The following is a 20,304-nucleotide window of genomic DNA, read 5'->3' as shown; positions in this document are numbered from 1 at the left end:
ACCCGGAAACTACAACTAATGCAGAATGCGGCAGCTAGACTGGTGACTGGGGGCGGCCACCGGGACCACATAACACCGGTCTTGAAAGACCTACATTGGCTCCTAGTACGTTTCCGAGCACAATTCAAAGTGTTGGTGCTGATCTTTAAGGCCCTAAACGGCCTTGGTCCAGTATACCTGGAGGTGCTTCTCCTCCCCCATCATTCTGCCTAGACACTGAGGTCCAGCGCCAAGGGCCTTCTGGCAGTTCCCTCCCTGCAAGAAGCCAAATTACAGGGAACCAGGCAGAGGGCCTTCTCGGTAGTGGCGCCCATCCTGTGGAACGCCCTCCCACCAGATGTCAAAGAGATAAACAACTACCAGACTTTCAATAATAATAATAAAATTATATTTATACCCCGCCCTTCCTGGTTCAAAGGGCTCGTGGCAGCTAACAACAAATTTAAAACACTTAATTATAAAAGCAGCATAAAATACAGTATAAAAACATGAATAACAATAAAATTCAAAAACCAATTTAGGGCAAATAAGCATTAGATAATCCCCAGCACTAGCTGGCTGAATTGGTCCTACTTGGGCCAGCGAAGACGCCAGGGGAGAATTAGCTGTGGGGTCTCAGAGCGGGTGATCTTCATAAAAGGGGAAAGGGAGGGAAGAGAAGGGAAATAAAAGATCAGGCTGAATTCAAATTAAAGGCCAGGCAGAATAGCTCTGTCTTATAGGCACGACAGAAGGCAGTTAAATCCTGCAGGGCCCTAGTCTCATGGGAAAGAGCATTCCACCAGGTCGGAGCCATCACTGAAAAAGCCCTGTCCCCGGTGGAGGATACTCTGACATCCTTAGGGCCCAGGACTTCTAAACTATGGTTATTCATGGACCTTAAGGTCCTCTGCTCGGCAGACCAGGAGAGGCGGTCCCATAGATACAAGGGCCCTATGCCACAAAGGGCTTTTAGAAGACATCTGAAGGCAGCCCTGTTTAGGGAAGTTTTTAATGTTTAATAGACTACTGTATTTTAATATTCTGTTGGGAGCCGCCCAGAGTGGCTGGGGAAAGTCAGCTGGATGGGAAGGGTATAATTAAATTATTATTATTATTATTATTATTACTACTACTACTACTACTACTACTACTTGTAACAAACAACAGTCCCCAGGAGACACTTTGGAGGAAGGCATGACTGTCTAAAAGGGTATCATAGGGCATTAAATGCATAGTGCAGATGGGTTCCTAGTTTCAATGAACAGAATTTGTGTCCTGCAGTTACTGCTCCCAACTTAGGAGCACTTAGTGGCTGTAGAAGTTTGCCAAACCTTATGGTTTCTCTGCTTCTGTTCCTTACATATGTATTTTCACGACTGCCAAAGCGAGAGACCCGGAGACTCAGTGTAAACATCGACCAATGGAGGGTGGGTTACCTTAGCAACAGAAAGTTCTCAGAATGTCTCGTTCCTTTGGGCTGTAATTGAGTTTATGAGCCTTCGCATCTGCTTGTAAAGTGAATGAGGCACCTGGGAATACGTTTGCAGAGTGAGGAGGAAGAAATTAGAAAATAGCAGACATTACGTTGTCAATTTCCTGCATGCTGTGATGCGAATGAACATTCAGATGTTTGCAGTGATTGGCCACACCAAAAAAGCCTCGTTGGAATGGGACTCAGAACTGAATCCCACATATCCCATCTGCACTAGAATACAGTGGTACCTCGGGTTACATACGCTTCAGGTTACAGACTCCGCTAACCCAGAAATAGTACCTCAGTGTGGCGTTTGCCTTCCTAGGTGGGTCATAAGGAAAGGGTTAAATGAGTGTGAAGTGATTGGCCAGTGGGAACCCAAGGGGAGGAGTTAGAGTTGGAGTTATTGAAAAGTCAGTTGGGAGTTGGAGAAGGAAGAGGGAGGATAGGTCAGTGGGTTGGTCTAGTTTTGATGTGAGGGAGTGAGTGAAACTGTTAGAAGGAGTCAGATAGACAGTTGGGATAATCAGTTAGCAGTTATTAGGAAGGTATAGGCCGGTATAGAAACTAAGGACAAGAAACTGACAAGAAAAATTAACTGAAACCATAAACTTGTTCATGCTTATAAAATAAACTTGATTATTTGTTTTAATGTTAACAACTGTCTGGACTCAGTGTGTACCCAAGAGAAACGGGTTGGTGGCAGCGGGGAAGCAATCACAGTGGTGGCACAGGGATCAACAGGCCGTCAAACGTCCGGGGACCCTGTGTGATCGCCACACGCGGGTTAAGAACTTTGCTTCAGGATGAGAACAGAAATCGGCAGCGTGGTAGCAGCAGGAGGCCCCATTAGCTAAAGTGGTGGTTCAGGTTAAGAACAGTTTCAGGTCAAGAATGGACCTCCAGAACGAATTAAGTACGTAACCAGAGGTACCACTGTAGTTGCCTTTGTTAAATAGTTAACATGGTGTTGTGTTTTTGCTAATGGGGGGGGACATATATAACCAGAGGTGCCAGCCTCTCCAGAGGATCTAGAGGCCGACGCAACATTGTGTGATGTCTTGACGTCACATGTGCAATGTCATGCAACATCCTCTGAACATTGAGGAGGCCCAGCACCTTCATAGAAAATATTTTGGGTGGCAAAACTGCCTTGGCCCCAAGGAGTTGGCACCTATGTATATAACTGTTGTTCCTAGTTTTTATATCTATAATATGTCCCTGGTATGGGACGCGGGTGGTGCTGTGAGTTAAACCACAGAGCCTAGGACTTGCCTATCAGAAGGTCAGTGGTTCGAATCCCCGTGACGGGGTGAGCTCCCATTGCTCGGTCCCTGCTGCTGCCAACCTAGCAGTTTGAAAGCACGTCAAAGTGCAAGTAGATAAATAGGGACCGCTCCGGCGGGAAGGTAAACGGTGTTTCCGTGCACTGCTCTGGTTCACCAGAAGCGGCTTAGTCATGCTGGCCACATGACCTGGAAGCTGTACGCCGGCTCCCTTAGCCAATAAAGCGAGATGAGCACCGCAACCCCAGAGTCAGTCACGACTGGACTTGATGGTCAGAAGTCCCTTTATTTTTACCTTTATGTCCCTGGTAAACTCTTGTCCACGCTGGACTTTTCCAAGTCATTTGGGGCTGCCATTATTATTATTATTATTATTATTATTATTATTATTATTATTATTATTATTTCCCCAGCCACTCTGGGTGGTGGCTTCCAACAGAATATTATTAATAATAATAAAGCGATAAAACAGCAAACATTAAAAACTTTCCTAAACAGGGCTGCCTTCAGATGTCTTCTCAAAGTCAGACAGTTGGTTATTTCCTTGACATCTGCTGGGAGGATGTTCCACAGGGTAGGCGCCACTACCGAGAAGGCCCTCTGCCTGGTTCCCTGTAACCTTGCTTCTCACAGGGAGGGAACCGCCAGAAGGCCCTCAGAGCTGGACCTCAGTGTCCGGGCTGAATGATGGGGGTGGAGACGCTCCTTCAAGTATACTGGGCCAAAGCCATTTAGGGCTTTAAAGGTCAGCAGCAACACTTTGAATTGTGCTGGGAAACGTACTGGGAGCCAATGTAGGTCTTTCAGGACTGGTGTTATACGGTCTCGGCGGCCGCCCCCAGTCACCAGTCTGGCTGCCGCATTCTGGATTAGTTGTAGTTTTCAGGTCACCTTCAAAGGTAGTCCCACGTAGAGCGTATCGCAGTAGTCCAAGCAGGAGATAACCAGAGTATACACCACTCTGGCCAGACAGTGTGTTGTTAACATGAACTAGAGTTGGAATTCTTGAAATTTCAGCCCTGTCACTGATCTCTCTAGTTGCTAAATTTCTATGTGAGGGCTGGTTGCATCTCATTTCTAAAGCACATGTATATTTATGAATCCCAGGGGTGAAGGCAGGTGAAATATGAAAAGAGACATCATTGTGGGTTCTTCACCCATGGTGTGAATCTAGCTTCACAATTTGTATGACAAATGTGTAAATCAGCGAACTGAATGCTTGCTCAGTGGGCAGCAATTCTCTTCCCACAACCATTCTTCAGGGTGCTGCTGACATTTTCGAAAAATACGTTTGAAGTGCTGTATATATGTTTTCCAGTTTATCCATTCATCTTTTATCTTAAAAATAAAAGCAGCAGACACACACCATAAACATGTTTTTAAGTGTTGAAAAACTGTTCCAGCAAGAACATGGGATTTTGACATCACACCACCAGCTTGCACAAGTGAATATTCCCCAATAACCTTGTTAGATGGACTTGGTTCACAGCAATCATAACAAGGTATGCTCTAGCAATGATTCTGAGAACAGAGGGTGTTACATAGAGGGATGCTAGATAATTTTGACATAAAGGGAAGTGTAAATTGCAGCAATTCATGTGTTCTTTTGCGGCAGGAACAGAAACCAGTCATGCTAGTATGATTGCTGGTTGTTCATATTGTTGTTAATGCTGCTGTTGTTATGTCTGCAAATGTTATATATCGGTAATTAACTACTTTCTATATTGTACACTGAAAGGAATATATGCATTCAGCAGAAACTGAACAGCGGCAAAATGGAAACAGTGCTGATTGTGATGAATGCACGTTGGAATGAAATTTGAGGTCTTTTTACATCCCTAGTTAAAAATAAATTGTATGGGTGCAATTTAAATCTGTGAAATGTTAGTACAGCGGTACCTCAGGTTAAGTACTTAATTCTTTCCAGAGTTCCATTCTTAACCTGAAACTGTTCTTAACCTTTAGCTAATGTGGCCTCCTGCTGCTGCCGCGCCACCTAGCACGATTTCTGTTCTCATCCTGAAGCAAAGTTCTTAACCCGAGGTACTATTTCTGGGTTAGTGGAGTCTGTAACCTGAAGCATATGTAACCTGAAGCGTATGTAACCCGAGGTACCACTGTAGTAGGAATAAGATTTATCTCCTGTAGTTAATACGAAATGATGCCATTCTGTGTTTGATGAATGTATGAACATGTATGAACATGTATGAACTCAGGAAAAAGACTAAAGCTAAACTAATCAGAAATAAGTAAAATAATATTAAATACAGGCCAAAATGCATATTTTGCATGAGTTATGTCTGATACCTTTGGCTGTGTTTTGTTGTTGTTGTTGACTTGTTAATTTGAACTCACTTAACAAAGACCAGGCAAGCATTTCCTAGTTTTATGGTATGCAACAGAAGGAGCTTCAGCAATTGCTTCACCCAGACTTCAGCAGAGCTTTATAAACAGAAACCAGGAAATTCAGACCATGAGTCTGAACTGAAGAACTTGGGCACTCCTGATATGGCAGGTCAAAAAATTCAAATGATTAAACAAATCTTACTTGCCAGCACCCTGTGAACCTGCTTCAGTACTTTAGTTTAAAAGCCACACTGAGCCAAACCAGAGGAAATGTTCTGTATGAATTTGATTAACATGCATGTTTTTAAAAAGGTAAATAAAAGCTGCAGAGGGAACCTGGGGCATGGGGGAGAGTTTATTCCTTTTCTGCTATGCTGTGGTCACTGAAAAGTAACATACATACACAGTCCTTTTCTGTTCAAATGAAGGCTTCCCTCTCAATGTGAATAGTGATGTTTTTGTTGTTTAGTTGCTTAGTCGTGTCCGACTCTTCGTGGCCCCATGGACCAGAGCACACCAGGCACTCCTGTCTTCCACTGCCTTCTGCAGTTTGGTCAAACTCATGCTGGTAGCTTCGAGAACACTGTCCAACCATCTCGCCCTCTATCGTCCCCTTCTCCTTGTGCCCTCAATCTTTCCAAACATCAGGGTCTTTTCTAGGGAGTCTTCTCTTCTCATGAGGTGGCCAAAGTATTGGAGCCTCAGCTTCATGATCTGTCCTTCCAGTGAGCACTCAGGGCTGACTTCCATCAGAATGGAAAGGTTGGATCTTCTTGCAGTCCATGTGACTCTCAAGAGTCTCCTCCAGGACCATAATTCAAAAGCATCAATTCTTCAGTGATCAGCCTTCTTTATTGTCCAGCTCTCACTTCCATACATCACTACTGGGAAAACCATAGCTTAAACTATATGGACCTTTGTTGGCAAGGTGATGTTTCTGCTTTTTAAGATGCTGTCTAGGTTTGTCATTGCTTTTCTCCCAAGAAATTTTGTGACTGCTGTCACCATCTGCAGTGATCATGGAGCCAAGAAAGTAAAATCTCTCACTGCCACCATTTCTTCCCCTTCTATTTGCCAGGAGGTGATGGGACCAGTGGCCATGATCTTAGGGGTTTTTTTATGCTGAGCTTCAGACCATATTCTGTGCTCTCCTCTTTCACCCTCATTAAAAGATTCTTTAATTCCTCCTCACTTTCTGTCATCAAGGTTGTGTCATCTGCACATCTGAGGTTGTTGATATTTCTTCCGGCAATCTTAATTCCGGCTCGGGATTCATCCAGTCCAGCCTTTCACGTGATGAGTACTGCATATAAGTTAAATAAGCAGGGAGACAATATACAGCCTTGTCGTACTCCTTTCCCAATTTTGAAACAATCAGTTGTTCCATATCCAGTTCTAACTGTAGCTTCTTGTCCCACATAGAGATTTCTCAGGAGACAGCTGTTTTTGTCACCTATACTATTCAGACAGGCCTCTCCTTTTTTTGTGCTTCCAGTTATGAATCCTGCTTTTTACTTTTCTTATGTGTTGAAAATTCTGGGCTTCCAGACCACACATCCTTTGCTATTATGCATATCCTTGGCTGATCTCACTGAACCACACTTTGGGTGTGCGCCTGCACTTTTGTTTGCAGTGCGCTTAAGTCTGCGCTGTAGAAAACGCTGCCCAAATGATGTTGGTGGCTGCTTTACTGCTTTATTTGCTAGCTAGTGACCTTAGGATGTTGCTTACAACCCATGCTACTCTTCCTTCCATGGCTAAATAGGATTGTTTTCAACCTGTAGGGCATCTTAAACAGAAAGGAGATTGTGATATGCTAATGCTACCTTTGAATTTTAAGGATATTTTCCATAGGGCCAGCTTCCCCATCTTCTTTCACAGAGAAGCGACTAGTCGGATAAGATGACACAGACCTTTTCCTTTGGAATGCAAAACAGTAACCCCATAGTCAATGAGCACATTTTTATACTTCATCACAATGGAGACAAGTTTGGCAACTGCAGATCGACATCTGTCGTGAATCCCTTCCGATTCCACTCATCCTTTTCTCCCCCTCAAAAGAGTGCAATTCAATATGTGGAATTGTATCATTCTCATTTGAGAGAACATGAGTACCTGAGGGAGTTTAAGGGAAGAACAATTTCCATCCTCTCATAAAGACAAAACCACATTCTTCCCAGGGGCCATGTTCAAAGAATGTGTAGATTCAGCGCTACACTTTTTTCTCATTTTCATTTTATTTTGTGAGAAAGCACAGATAACATACCAGAGTGTTTATCGGCATTTATTCAGGACCACTGAATAAAAGTCCTTTCCCTTGATTTATTTATCTAAACTGTAATTCTCAACTTTCTACACCCCATCTGCCAATGATTACACAAAATAGCCCAATGACCCTGGGTCAAGGTATTTTAGTGGTCTGACCAATATAGCCATGCACTGCCAGGAGCCTGCAGTGAGAACTGAAAAGCAATTCAGGCTTCCTTCCAGCCTCAACAGGTTCTGCCATGGCTCTGTCTCTCTTCTCCAGGTTGGTTCTGGAACAGGTTTAGGCCCAAGTAGAAAGGTTGAGATGATCAGGACCTTGGACAGCTCTAATTTAAGCTCATGGGAAGTCAGGTCTGTTGCTCACACAAAAGTAGGGTTTATGTACTGCTTCAGTTCACTAAGGCATTAGATAGGCTGCGGCTGAGTCTCGATCAAAAATATAGGAGGCTTTTCCCTATTTTACAAGTGTTGGCTCCAGCAATGTTTTAGGTGTGGTAGCTCAATGGCCATTTCTGGAGTGGAGTCCTCATAACCTGAGCTTGATGGTAAGGCCACAGACATTGTGGTAGGAAAAGCTCCAGGGTGCTGCTCATACTCACAAGCAGGAGTAGTAGAAAACATGAGGGTACTGAGAGTACATTCTATCATATGTGGTGAACTTGTAAAAGGGTAAAAGAGCATTGGGAAATAGTTCATAATGAGTTGAAAAAAATGTTTAAAAGTACTTTTCCAAAGAAAGCAGAGTCCTTTTCGTTGGGGATAACGGAGATGGAAAATCCCAGGTGTAAAAAAGGTTGTTTATGTATGGCACCACTGTGGCCCATGTTTTGTTAGCCAAAAAATGGAACTAAAGAAGAATGGAAACTTAAATTGATGGAATATGTGCAACTTCAGGACTTAACATACAGAATAAGAGAAAAAGAAGAGCATAAGTTTAAAGAAGATTGGAAAATGTTTATTGAATACAGTCATACCTCAGGTTAAAGTAACTTCGGGTTGAGCATTTTCGGGTTGCGCTCCACAGCGACCCGGAAGTAACAGAACATGTTACTTCCAGGTTTTGCCACTCGCACATGCGCAGACGCTCAAAATGACATCATGCGCATGGGCAGACGTGGCGAATCGCGACCCGCACAGATGCGAGTTGCGTTCGCTTCAGGATGCGAACAGGTCTCCAGAACGGATCCCATTTGCATCCAGAGGTACCACTGTATATGGGGGGAAATTGTTTACACTTGAAAACTTTGGCAGCATTCAGATAAATTCAACAGTGTCAACAAGTTTTGATGGATGCAATAATAGAATACTGAATGGTTTAGTTTATATAAAATATGCAGGGATTTATGCTATATAAAAATGAACCATGGAAAGAGAAGCAGGGAAGTCGTTGATATTTTAAGGTTGTTTAAATGAATATTCTAAAATGTAAAACAGAAAATTTAATAAAAATTATAGAAAAGAAAAAAGAAACCACGTTGCCCTCTAGTTGTTGTTGGACTCCCATTAGCCCCAGCCTATATGACCAATGAACAGGGAAGATGGGAGTTGAAGTCCAACAACATCTAGAGGGCCATAGGCTGCCCTACCTTGTTCTAGGCCCTCATGGGAATGGGGTCATCTGGGTCCTGTACTGAAGGTGACTCCTCCCCAGTCCCACCCTTTTTTATGGCCCCACTCCCACCCATGTCTCTCTCACACAGTGAGCTGAGTTTAACAATAAAGAGGGCTGAGGTAAAATGCTGGAAAAGAAAGAAAAAGCTTAAAACTAGAATCGCGACATACTTGTTGAGTCCTATGTTATCCCCCCCCCCCCAACCTCTGTCTGCAACACAGCAGAAGTAACGGTTAATAAACTTTGGCTTGCAGTGGCCTTGAGCTTTGGCTAAGTAGGCTAGCCTTAGAAATAAGAAGCCATTAAAAAAATAAAAAATAAAGATGCTCCTTCATAAACAGCTTTGGTTCTATAAAAGATTGATGCCGGATCGCAGATGGCAGAAGTGGCAATTGTTTGTTTCTTTATTACCCGTATTAACTATTCAGCCAAATGGTAGCTGCCACAGCTATTAATCACCGCAGGAAATGTTGTGCAGTGCAATTACTTCGAGGGTCAGCACAGGTGAGAGTTTGGCTTGATTATTTTTTATTCTGCATTCTGCAGGTAGCAGGAGCTTATCGCTCATCAAATGGCAGGAAAACAAGCACCCGCAAAGTCTGGGAAATCAGTTGTAAAGAAAGATAAGCAGCTTCGATTTATACGCAGCCTCCCTGCTGTATATGAAAAATACACTCATCTTCAAAAATTGCCCATCCTAAACACATCAAGAGCTTGCAGGTCTGTGTGCTGGCATAAAAGGCTGCATTTTGTTGTCCGTTTGCAGTGTCATGATGACACAACTTCAAACTAAAATCACCATGGGAAAGGAACAAAGGCATTAATAGCAGTGCCAAGAGCTCTCTCCAGATAAGGTTGGAGGTGGTAGTCAGAATAAGCTATTGAACCTCCTACTCTTTCTGTAGTGAAAGCATTCTGGGTTAGTTAAAATATAAATGAGCCACACTGCACTTTATTTTAAAGATTGGTAGCCCCTATACTATAAAATGATGGCATTGCCAGGTGGCATATCAGGGTTTTCTTGAGCCACCTCCTTAATTAGTATATGTTTGTGTGTGTTTCAGTTCAGATGACTGATATACAGGGGCGGAGGAAGGGGGCAATGGGGGTGGGCTGCCTCGGGCGCCACCACAGAGGGGGGTGCCAAAATGCCAGGTGTCACTCACCGTGGGGCCTGCAGTGAGCCCGAGCCATGCATCTCTCCTAGGAGTGGCACAGTGTCTTGGGCACTGGCAGACTCCTTGCTGCCCCAAACGGTCCACCTGCCGCCTCCCCCTCAGTTGTAGGGCAGCTGAATGGGAGGAGGCAGGCAGACTCCTCGTGTGCTGGTCCCGTGGGTTTCCGTGAGGCATGGTCCGAGTCCAGTCCGAGGTTGAGGGTGCAGTATTGAGATCGTCCTTCAAAGTTGAAGTTGGGTCCGAAGCAGGGAGTCAGGTGAGGTCAGTAGATCTGGCAGGACAGGGTGCAGGCAGGAACAGGCTACCAACAATGTTGCTCCCGCAACCTGGGACTGGGGCTGGCTGGCTTTTATCTGCCCCGAGGCATAGGATGGCCCCAGTCCACAGGTGACTCACCTCTCCTGGCCTGGAGGTGAGCACTCCTCCTGCAGGAACTTAGTTCCCTCCGCCTCTCTGCCCTGAGCCTCTGCAGCTCAGGAGAGGCTGGAGGGTTACCGGACCCAGAGGCAACCTCAGCCTCCCCTGACGGGGCTGGGAGTGGAGCACCTGCAGGCAATGGGTCCTCCATCACTTCAGGAGCCAGAGCAGACTCAGCTGGTGCCTGCACCTGAGGATCCAGCACAGGTGAGGACCCTTCAGGCTCAAGCCCCAGCCCTGGCTCAGCTGGTTCTGGAGGCGGGGACTCCTGCGCAGGCTGGGATTCCTCAGGTTCAGCCTCTGAGTCTGAATCCCAGGCCATCACACCTCAGAAGCCCCGCGGAGTGTCCTGCCCGAGCTTGCCCTGCCCCATGGATGGCTAGCCCTGCCCCCGCAGGTGGCTGGCCCTGCCCCTGGGTGCAGGGAACATGCGCCCAATCAGCTTGCTCCACCACTGCTGATATATGGATATTTTATTATCTTAGAGCTGTTTTGTTCTATCATCTTTTAGCATTGCTAAATAGTGTTCATCCCAACAAAACCCTGTTTTCATCAAGTCGGTGTGGCAATTCCCATCACTTTTTGTCGTATCTAACTGTGGTCTTCTACCAAGCTGTGTCTCTCTTACTCCCTCCCTGCACTTCCAGGCTGCTGGCCTGTTCACCGAGAGCTGGGTGCAGCACCTGTGCCTCAGGTGAGCTGCTGAGTCAGGGCAGCGGGATGTTGCATTGTCAGGGGCATTGTGGAGAGAAATTTGGTGACCATTGTTAGGATATTCCGTTCCACCTTAAGAACAGACGTGTGGAATTGTTGTATGTCACATGCCTGTTTACACTCCAGCACAGCTTGCTGGGAACTTCCGTTTGTGTATAGCTTTTGCTTATGCTGCTTGCTTTTGGACACAAAATCAAACATCAAACGGTGGAGTATATTCGGGGGGCTCCTTCCATATCTGCTATAGTAGCTTTGCTGCACAGGCCTCATAACAACAGATGGAGTAACAGTTTTCCTACTTGGGTTGAATTTCCCACAGCCCAGTCAGTTACGTGCGTATTTTTATTAGAATAATGTGAGAGGCACCTCTTTGCCATAGCTATACTTTTGGATTGGGATTGGCTGAATGGTGCAGAGAGCTGATTCGCCAGAAAACAGGAGAGTGAAGGAAACACCTCTGTAAATTGAAGGGTGCATAAATTGTGTGTGAGATAAGAAAGGGAGTGGGGCTTTGAGATTTTCAGGGTAATTTTTTTTGGGGGGGGAATGCTTGGCATTTTCACTGGGAGGGTTCCACTGCACCTTTCACAACCCGCTGCCCAAAGTTTGAACCTGAGACCTTCTTTATGGATGAATGTGCTCTACCATCATCCTATGGTTGATTATCTTATAATCCAAATCCCTCTGCCCATCAAATAAAAAGTGATTCATTGTGTCTCATGGTCATTATGGCAGACATTGTTAGGTTGCAGTCCTCCATTTCAGAGGCGGTATGCATCTGAGCACCAGTTGCTTGCAAACAACAACTACTGCTGCCATGTCCTGTTTGTGAACTTCTCAGACACGTCTGGCTGGCCACTGTAGAAAACAAGATGCTGGACCAGATAGCCCTGGTGCAACAGGGGTTCTTCTTATAATCCTATACTCATGTGCCAAGACTCCATGACATGCAGTTCCCTAATAGATTAGTAAACACACAGACAAACAGAATGGTCAGGCCGCAAAGCCATCCACCAAAAAGGTGAGCGGACTTACCTGGCAGGTAACCCCATTGAACTTAATGGGACTACCTTCTGAGTAGGCACATGTGAGATTACACAGGTTTCCTGCTAGCCACAATTTCAATATTGGTAAATCAAATGGTTTTCTTCGTGGGAGACTTGTAAAATATATCTATATTCCAAAATACGTTGCAGGTGACATTGCCAACAGTTGCGCAAAATATCCCCATAATTTCATTTCGCCAAGATGCCTTTTTGACAGTGTTAAGTGAAAATTTTCCAGACATCGTTACCAAACCATCTGGTCTCCTCTTCCATATGAATGCATTTTGCATCTCGCTGTCATGCTGCGCCACATTAACAAACAAATTTGTATGATACCAAATCATGTAAACACCCAGAGGTGCTTTATAACAGGAATGATTACCATCACTAGAAGAAGAGACCAATGCAACCTAATGTGGCATTAACTCTGGAAAGCAATGAGTTACACAACCGCTATTGAAATCGATTGCTCTAAAATCAGCATTATTAAAACATGAAAGATTGCAGGCTGCAACCACAGCAGCAGCAAGCTTTGCATTTCCCTCTAGGCAGAAGCAGACCCACAAAATCCACAAAAGAAGAAGAGAAAACCTTAACATTGCACTGACCTGGAAGTAAATATAGTGAGAAACTATACTCCCCCTTCCCAAAAAAATAGAGTCCTTTTTGCTGGGAATAACCCAGACTGAAATCCCAAGATACCAAAAATGGTTATTCACGTACACAACAACTGCAGCCCATGTTTGGTTAGCCCAAAAATGGAAAGTAAACAAGGTCCCAACTAAAGAGGATTGGCAATTCAAGTTGACATAATATGCACAACTTGCAGATTTAACATACAGAATGAGAGCAAGAAGAACATACGTTTAAAGAAGACTGGAAAACTCTCAAGGGACTCTCAAGAGTCTCCTCCAGCACCATAATTCAAAATTGCAAAAGTAGTTCTGTGCTTAAATGGCACATTTTCAAGCACTGAAGTTCTGTAATCTCAGCCTTGCATATCTAAAGGCTTAGCTGAATGGGCTACATAGAATCAGGATAGGCTTTTGAATTATGGTGCTGGAGGAGACTCAAGAGTCCCATGGACTGCAAGAAGATCAAACCTCTCCATTCTTAAGGAAATCAACCCTGAGTGCTCAGTGGAAGGACAGATCCTGAAGCTGAGGCTCCAATACTTTGGCCACCTTATGAGAAGAGAAGACTCCCTGGAAAAGACCCTGATGTTGGGAAAGATGGAGGGCACAAGGAGAAGGGGACGACAGAGTACAAGATGCTTGGACAGTGTTCTTGAAGCTATTAGCATGGGTTTGACCAAACTGCGGGAGGCAGTGGAAGACAGGAGTGCCTGGCATGCTCTGGTCCATGGGGTCATGAAGAGTCAGACATGACTAAACGACTGAACAATAACAACAACTTTTGCAAGCATGAAGCAAACCTTTTACTTCCTCTGTATGACAATGCAGTGGCATCTGATGTCCACTAGACTTGGTAGGGCTGCTAGATTGTCAGGGGTGTGCGGTCAATGACAATTCATAAGTGCATGCCCAGATTCTGGTTTTCTCAGCATATTCCTCCCTTAAGTGTTACTGTTTTACAAAAAGCACCCAATGAAACTGAAAAATGTCTTACTTTGGATTCAGAAGTGGTTCCTACTATAACTGTTGCTTCTGGGCTGAGAGAACAGTTTTGTGGCTTCCATCTATTCTGGTTCTCTCCATATCCCCCTCCTTTGCAAAGAAACAGTGGACATTTAACACACTGCAGTTTTAATAATACTTGGCATTTAAGGGTCTTCCCTAGGTAAAGAAGGGGTCTCTGCTGTCGCAATTTCTAGTGTGGAAATTGTGCATTTCTCAGACACAAGCCCCACAGAATTCCATAGGATTGCTCCCTGATATGTGCAGGATTGTGGCCTGAACTGGTTAGTCTTAAAGGTGTAACACAGGACTCCATAGATTTCCATATCTATCAGAAACCATTATCCAGCAATCCACTCCCGTGATATTCATTTCTTTTCCCCCCAGAATGTGCAATAACAGACAAGGATATCAAGTGAACCAGGACTAGAGAGATCAGGATGAAAATCATCACTTGGCCATGAAATTCACTTTGTCTCCTGGAGTCAGCTGCTGTCTCCCAGTCTGTGGAATTCAAATTGCAATGCAATAAAATGCAACACAAGAAATAAAAGCAATAAATATATAATTAAAAAATCACACTACGTCTGGTACAGTTACCACAGCAGGCATAAAAATCATTACGTGGTCTCAGCAAAGACCCTCAGCAATTTTCAGGTGGTCCCTGGAAGTTTGGGAACTACTGATTATGAAGGGACACAGTTCTTTCAGTTTACATTGAATGTGGGTGAGAATTGCAATTGCTGCCATAAGTTTTTGCACCATGCCGGAGGTTGCAGGCAACAGCTGGTAAAGACACACAGACACTGAACATCTTGAATCATTTAACACAACGAGACTTAAATCTGAATCTACATGTACGTGATTGCATTCCACTTAAATATATTTCAGTGTTTTGGGGGCCACAACTTGATAAAATACTTTTAAAATTTAAAAGAAAATGTTAAAAATGAGCATCTGTGGTCCCCCCCCCCCCGTAGGTAAAATCGAATCAATCTCAGTGTAGCCTCGAGTCACAAGATGCTAGCCTTAAAAAGTCAGGTTGACTGTAGCTCTTACTGGTTTGCCCTAACATGCAACAAGCTTGAGATAAGCTTGAGGAGTGAAGATCTAATTAAACTTTTCTCTTGACACTAAGTGGATATCGGGACAACTTTTGTTCCCATTTCCAAGGTGAATAGCATTTCAAGATATGAGGGAAAGAATCATGATTTACCCCTCTCTTCTACCTACTCATTCCCTTCCCCCCCCCATATTCTTTTATTCTTTTCTTTTTTTGACAAAGTAATAAGAATAAATAAATAAGAATAAAAATGTGCACCCCACCACCGAGTCCATTCCATTGCAACTATCCAACCTCCAAAATTTCAACACTTCTTGCGATGGTTTGACCCCTTTCTGTTTTAACAGTACAAATTCTACAAACAGAACCTTCCATATCTCCTCAAAATCATTTCTCCTGCGTATTCCCTGTCTTACCTTAATGGCACATGTTAATTTATCATTAATAGCTATATCCCACACCTCTTTATACCATTCTTCCATTTTATATTCTGCTTGCCCCTTCCACTTCTTAGGTATCATAAGTTGTGCAAATGTCAATAAATTTGTGAGCAAGTCCTTCATAGCCCACGAACCTTTCACCCCATCGTAAATTGATAATAATGCTACCCCACCCAGATATCCTGTGTTCTTGTTCTCTTTCCTGTATTAGTGTGGGTTCACTAGCTGCGGAGTTGAAATTTCATCACAAGAATATGATCTAGCATGTTAATCAAAGTCAGCTCCGGCCCTCGAGCTGATACGGCTCATCTTGGCTTGAGCCCAGCAGAGTATAATCCAGAGTCCGCAACGAAAGGATGAGGCAGGTATGGCTACATTGCTAAGCTTTATTTCTAAGCTATACCGAGAACATACAAATATACATCTTGTCTCTGTGGAAGCAGAGAGCAACTCCAACAAAGAAACGACAGTACAAAGGAAAGAGGAAAACAGTAAACGTCACATCCCGGCTTTCTCTTTCCTGTGGGAATCCAACAGTATCTGGACTGTGGAATGAAAACATAGTCTTGTGACTACCAGCAGCTGCTCAGTGAGGGAAACAGAAACTAACAGTAAGCAAGACATAAGCCCTACTCGTGTTTATGACATGCTGCTTGGAAGACCTGTGTAAACCAGCAAACAGCTCTGTCTACTGACCATTCTCCCTCTTAGCCACTAGCCCTGGGCAATGGAGAAAAACCAGGTTTGTGAATTTCTACTTGCACTGCATATTCTCGAGATAGCTGGATCACAGATGTCATGGGTCAATTTTGAAAAGCACTGAAAGCAAATGAACAGACCTTTTCCCAACCACTTAGTTGGAGCTTAGCAATTTATATATAACTCGGTGGCTTCATGAGAAAGGTTTTCTGAATTATGAAGAGCATTAAAGCCAGCGAGGGATTTTTTCCTCCAGCATCTACACTTTGGCCTTACAAGCCTGCTTCATATTAATACGAAGTCCATCTCTAGTAAGGGGAGAGCCTTTGGCAAAAGCTGTGCATCTGTGGAAGACAGCAATTTTTGTAAGCGGTTTTGACAGGACATTTCAAACAGCTTGTGGGAGGAAAAGCTCATTTGGTCGCGGTGTGTAGATATTAGATGGAATCTGACCTTGCTAGAGAAAATGTAGACACCTGTTGATAATTTACATACTGCAGCTCCTGAGTCCAGTATCTTAGGGGGAAAGAAGCATTCTTCATATAAGAGATATTTAAACATTATTGGCATGTCTCTCACTTTGTGCATCAAAACTACAAATACAGCTGTCCATGGGAAAGCTATCTGCTGGCTGGGTGAGGTACAATGTAGACCAACACTGCCTTTTGATGGGTTCCCACTAGCCTCAAAACAAGTACCAGCAATTATAAATGCCTCTGAGCTGACAATAAAATACTTTGCTCTGGTAGCAGCTTTCACTAGCTTAACTGTAATTATAGCTGTGCCAAGAGGATATAACCAATTCTTTGTACAATGGGATATGCCAGTTTAGATTGACACTTCAGGAACGAAGCATCTCGAGGATTGCTTTGGCTCTTGGGTAATGTTAATGCAATAAAAGGTTACAATTAAACACACTGTCTTCCAGTAATTGATCAATTGCTCTACCACAGAAACTATATTCAAAGCATAGTGCTGAAGCTTAAAATGTTAATGGATAGAGCCAGCTAAGTTAGAAACTATAGCTGCTTGGAGATTTTTGTGAGTTTTTAATTATCACCTGGTGTTAGCCAGGGACAGCGTCTGTTTGCGAAAAATATTAGAAACTCAATAAATGTTGACATTTACTTGCAATCCTTATGCTTTATTGAGACCAGTGGGAAATGTCGTAATGCCCTGGTATTTATCTAATACTCATTTCCATCATTTACCAGTAGTGAACATTTCCCATGATTTGTTTATGATATCCATCAATACATCTCAAGAACCACCAAGTGCTTTCAAGAGCACAGTCAATTTTCACCTCTTAGCATTTACCAAGCATTGTCAGCATATACTATTGTTCTCATGACTAACAAGTTTATAGATTTCAGCAGGTCTACTCTAAGTATCACTTAGTTGGATATAACATAAAAGATCAGCTGTATCATGAGTGGTACGAACTGTTGACCTGACATTGGATTATCAAGAACCAAACTGTTACTATATGCAGGGATGAGCCAGAATTTCTCAGCAAAGAATATTATTAGAAATTCTCTGAGAATATCCAGTTGTGGGTTGACCCCAGGCTGCTGAAGAATTCTAGGCCCCACTCAAGAATATTCAGTGAAATGGCCCTCCCAACTTATCCACTCATATATAGGGTGGGGGACTTTGAGCACAACTATGGAGCAAACCTGTAGTATCTTGATATTGTTGGAGTAAGGGACGGGCTTGGACCCTATTCCCTACTGCTTCCTTTATCTATCATTACGAGCAATAGAATTTCCTTCAACATTAAGTGAGCCAAATTTTATTTTTTTAAAGGGAGTTTTCTCAGAACTTTTCTGGGAATTTTCTTTTTCACAGACACCCATCAAATAGTTGAAAAATTACATTTCCCCTCTCTAAGAATATTTGGCAAAATTTCACAAACATCCCCATCCATGAATAACATGGATAACTGTGAGAGGCCACATTCATACTGTTCAGTTTTCAAAACAGCCATGCTCCTCTGAATATGAAAGAAAATTATATCGCTATGATCCAACAGGACACATATAAGGCCGAAAAACAAAGGCTTAACAAAGTAGCTTTCAGTTCAGTGTGTTGTGGGAGGACCATAGCTTAATGTTGGGACACATAGGTTACACGACTGAGGTTTCAGGAACGATCCATGCCACCTCAAGTTAAAGTATCTCAGATAACAGGGCTGGGAAAGGCCTCTGTCTGGAAAGTTGGAGAGCCACTGCATATTGGAGCAGTCAGCACAAATAACCTGACTCAATGTGCATAAGTGTGATAGCTAAAGGTAAAGGGACTCCTGACCATTAGGTCCAGTTGTGGCCGACTCTGGGGTTGCAGCGCTCATCTCGCTTTATTGGCTGAGGGAGCCAGTGTACAGCTTCCGGGTCATGTGGCCAGCATGACTAAGCTGCTTCTGGCGAACCAGAGCAGCACACGGAAACGCCGTTTACCTTCCCGCCGGAGCGGTACCTATTTATCTACTTGCACTTTGACGTGCTTTCGAACTGCTAGTTTGGCAGCAGCAGGGACCGAGCAACGGGAGCTTATCCTGTTGCAGGGATTCGAATCTCCAACCTTCTGATTGGCAAGCCCTAGGCTCTGTGGTTTAACCCACAGCGCCACCCGCGTTCCTATAACATAAGTGTGATATACTACAGCAATAGCGAACCTGTAGCATCTCCAGATGTTGTGGACTACAATTCCCAATACCCCCAAGCAGCATGGCCAATGGTCAGGGATGAGGGTCGCTGTAAGAAGAGAAGAAGGAGAGTTTGGATTTGATATCCCGCTTTATCACTACCTGAAGGAGTCTCAAAGTGGCTAACATTCTCCTTTCCCTTCCTCCCCCACAACAAACACTCTGTGAGATGAGTGGGGCTGAGAGAGACTTCAAAGAAGTGTGACTAGCCCAAGGTCACCCAGCAGCTGCATGTGGAGGAGAGGGGAATCAAACCCAGTTCACCAGATTACAAGTCCACCACTCTTATCCACTACACCACACTGGCTCCAACAACATCTGCAAAACCACAGGTTCAACATCCCAGCTAATTGGGAAGAGAATGGATTTCTTTGGTGTCTATTTGAAGAGTGGAGTCGTTCTTTCATAGGTTGATTCCACAAGGCTGATGTGATATTTAAGCAGCTGCCACCACATGGATAAGATGATTCAGATGATGGTAAGCAGCTTCAGCGTACAGTGAACAAGGACAGTAATATGATACTAAATTTATTAATTAACTCTTGGGTCTCTATTCCTTGGATGAGTTTGCAGACCCAGATGCAGTGCACCCGGGGACGGGAAGAGGTGAAGCAGTGGAGTGATGCAACAATGTTCTGGAGTTAAAATTGGCCACAAATTTATTGATTACAGATGTAGGTAGGCCTTGGCCTAGGCACTGGGTAGGAATTCTGAATCAGCCTCGCACCTGATGGCTGAAATTTAAACACGATTGTCCCTGGGTTAAGGGCCACCTCATGATGGAGGTCAACTAAGCTGGTCCTCTCCTAGCCACCACTGGACGTCCTCTAGCCCATCTGCTCACCTCGAGCTTCAGGGCAAGAACTTCCACCCAAGACCCCTTTACCAGGGTGCCCTGAGATATCACATCTGGTCAAGGGAATGGGAGTAACACACTAATTCACCCCCTCCCCAGAAAAAGCCTAAGGCCGGACAACTTTGACTCTTGGGTCTCTATTTATTGGGTGGGTTTCCGACACCGACACTTTTAGCCTCTCTCTTTATGCGAATGTCTTTGGCAGTTTCAACACTGCAAATACCTTTTTAAAAAATCTTCAAATGAAGTTCTTTGCTCCAACACAGCGTGACATCCGGCCCTCAAGCGGAGGGGATTAATTCCACAGCTCCCCCTCCCCCCCCCTTCTCTCTGATTTTGCCAATCATTTGTGTGAATAGGTAATTGGGCAATTTTGTGGTCTCATTACAATCAGCTCAAGAAGTGACCTCATTGGGTGCTATTCACCATTCTCATCAGAGCCACAGATACAAGAGTTAAGAGATCATCACACAAATTTGGTGTCCTTCATCATATTCCCCCATGATTAGAGTGAGGAACAGGGCTTTCAAATGAGACATGCTCGCTATCACCTACGGCTGAGCCAAAACTACTCCCTGCTTT

At 44.0% G+C, this 20,304-nt stretch overlaps 1 long non-coding RNA gene across 2 annotated transcripts in view; it reads right to left on the bottom strand.

The window, feature by feature from the left end:
- Nucleotides 1-2,224, bottom strand: part of LOC310848433 — a 44,947-nt gene extending 42,723 nt beyond the window's left edge. For both annotated transcript variants that reach the window (XR_014566372.1, XR_014566373.1), the window contains exon 1: nucleotides 1,314-2,224. This is a non-coding gene — a long non-coding RNA (uncharacterized lncRNA). The remainder of the gene's footprint in view (nucleotides 1-1,313) is intronic.
- Between the last annotated feature and the right edge of the window lie 18,080 nt (nucleotides 2,225-20,304).

Source organism: Podarcis gaigeae (assembly GCF_964106915.1).
Source record: "Podarcis gaigeae genome assembly, chromosome: 7".
In the NCBI taxonomy this organism is placed as follows: Eukaryota; Metazoa; Chordata; class Lepidosauria; order Squamata; family Lacertidae; genus Podarcis; species Podarcis gaigeae.
This window is presented reverse-complemented; position numbering and strand designations above follow the sequence as displayed.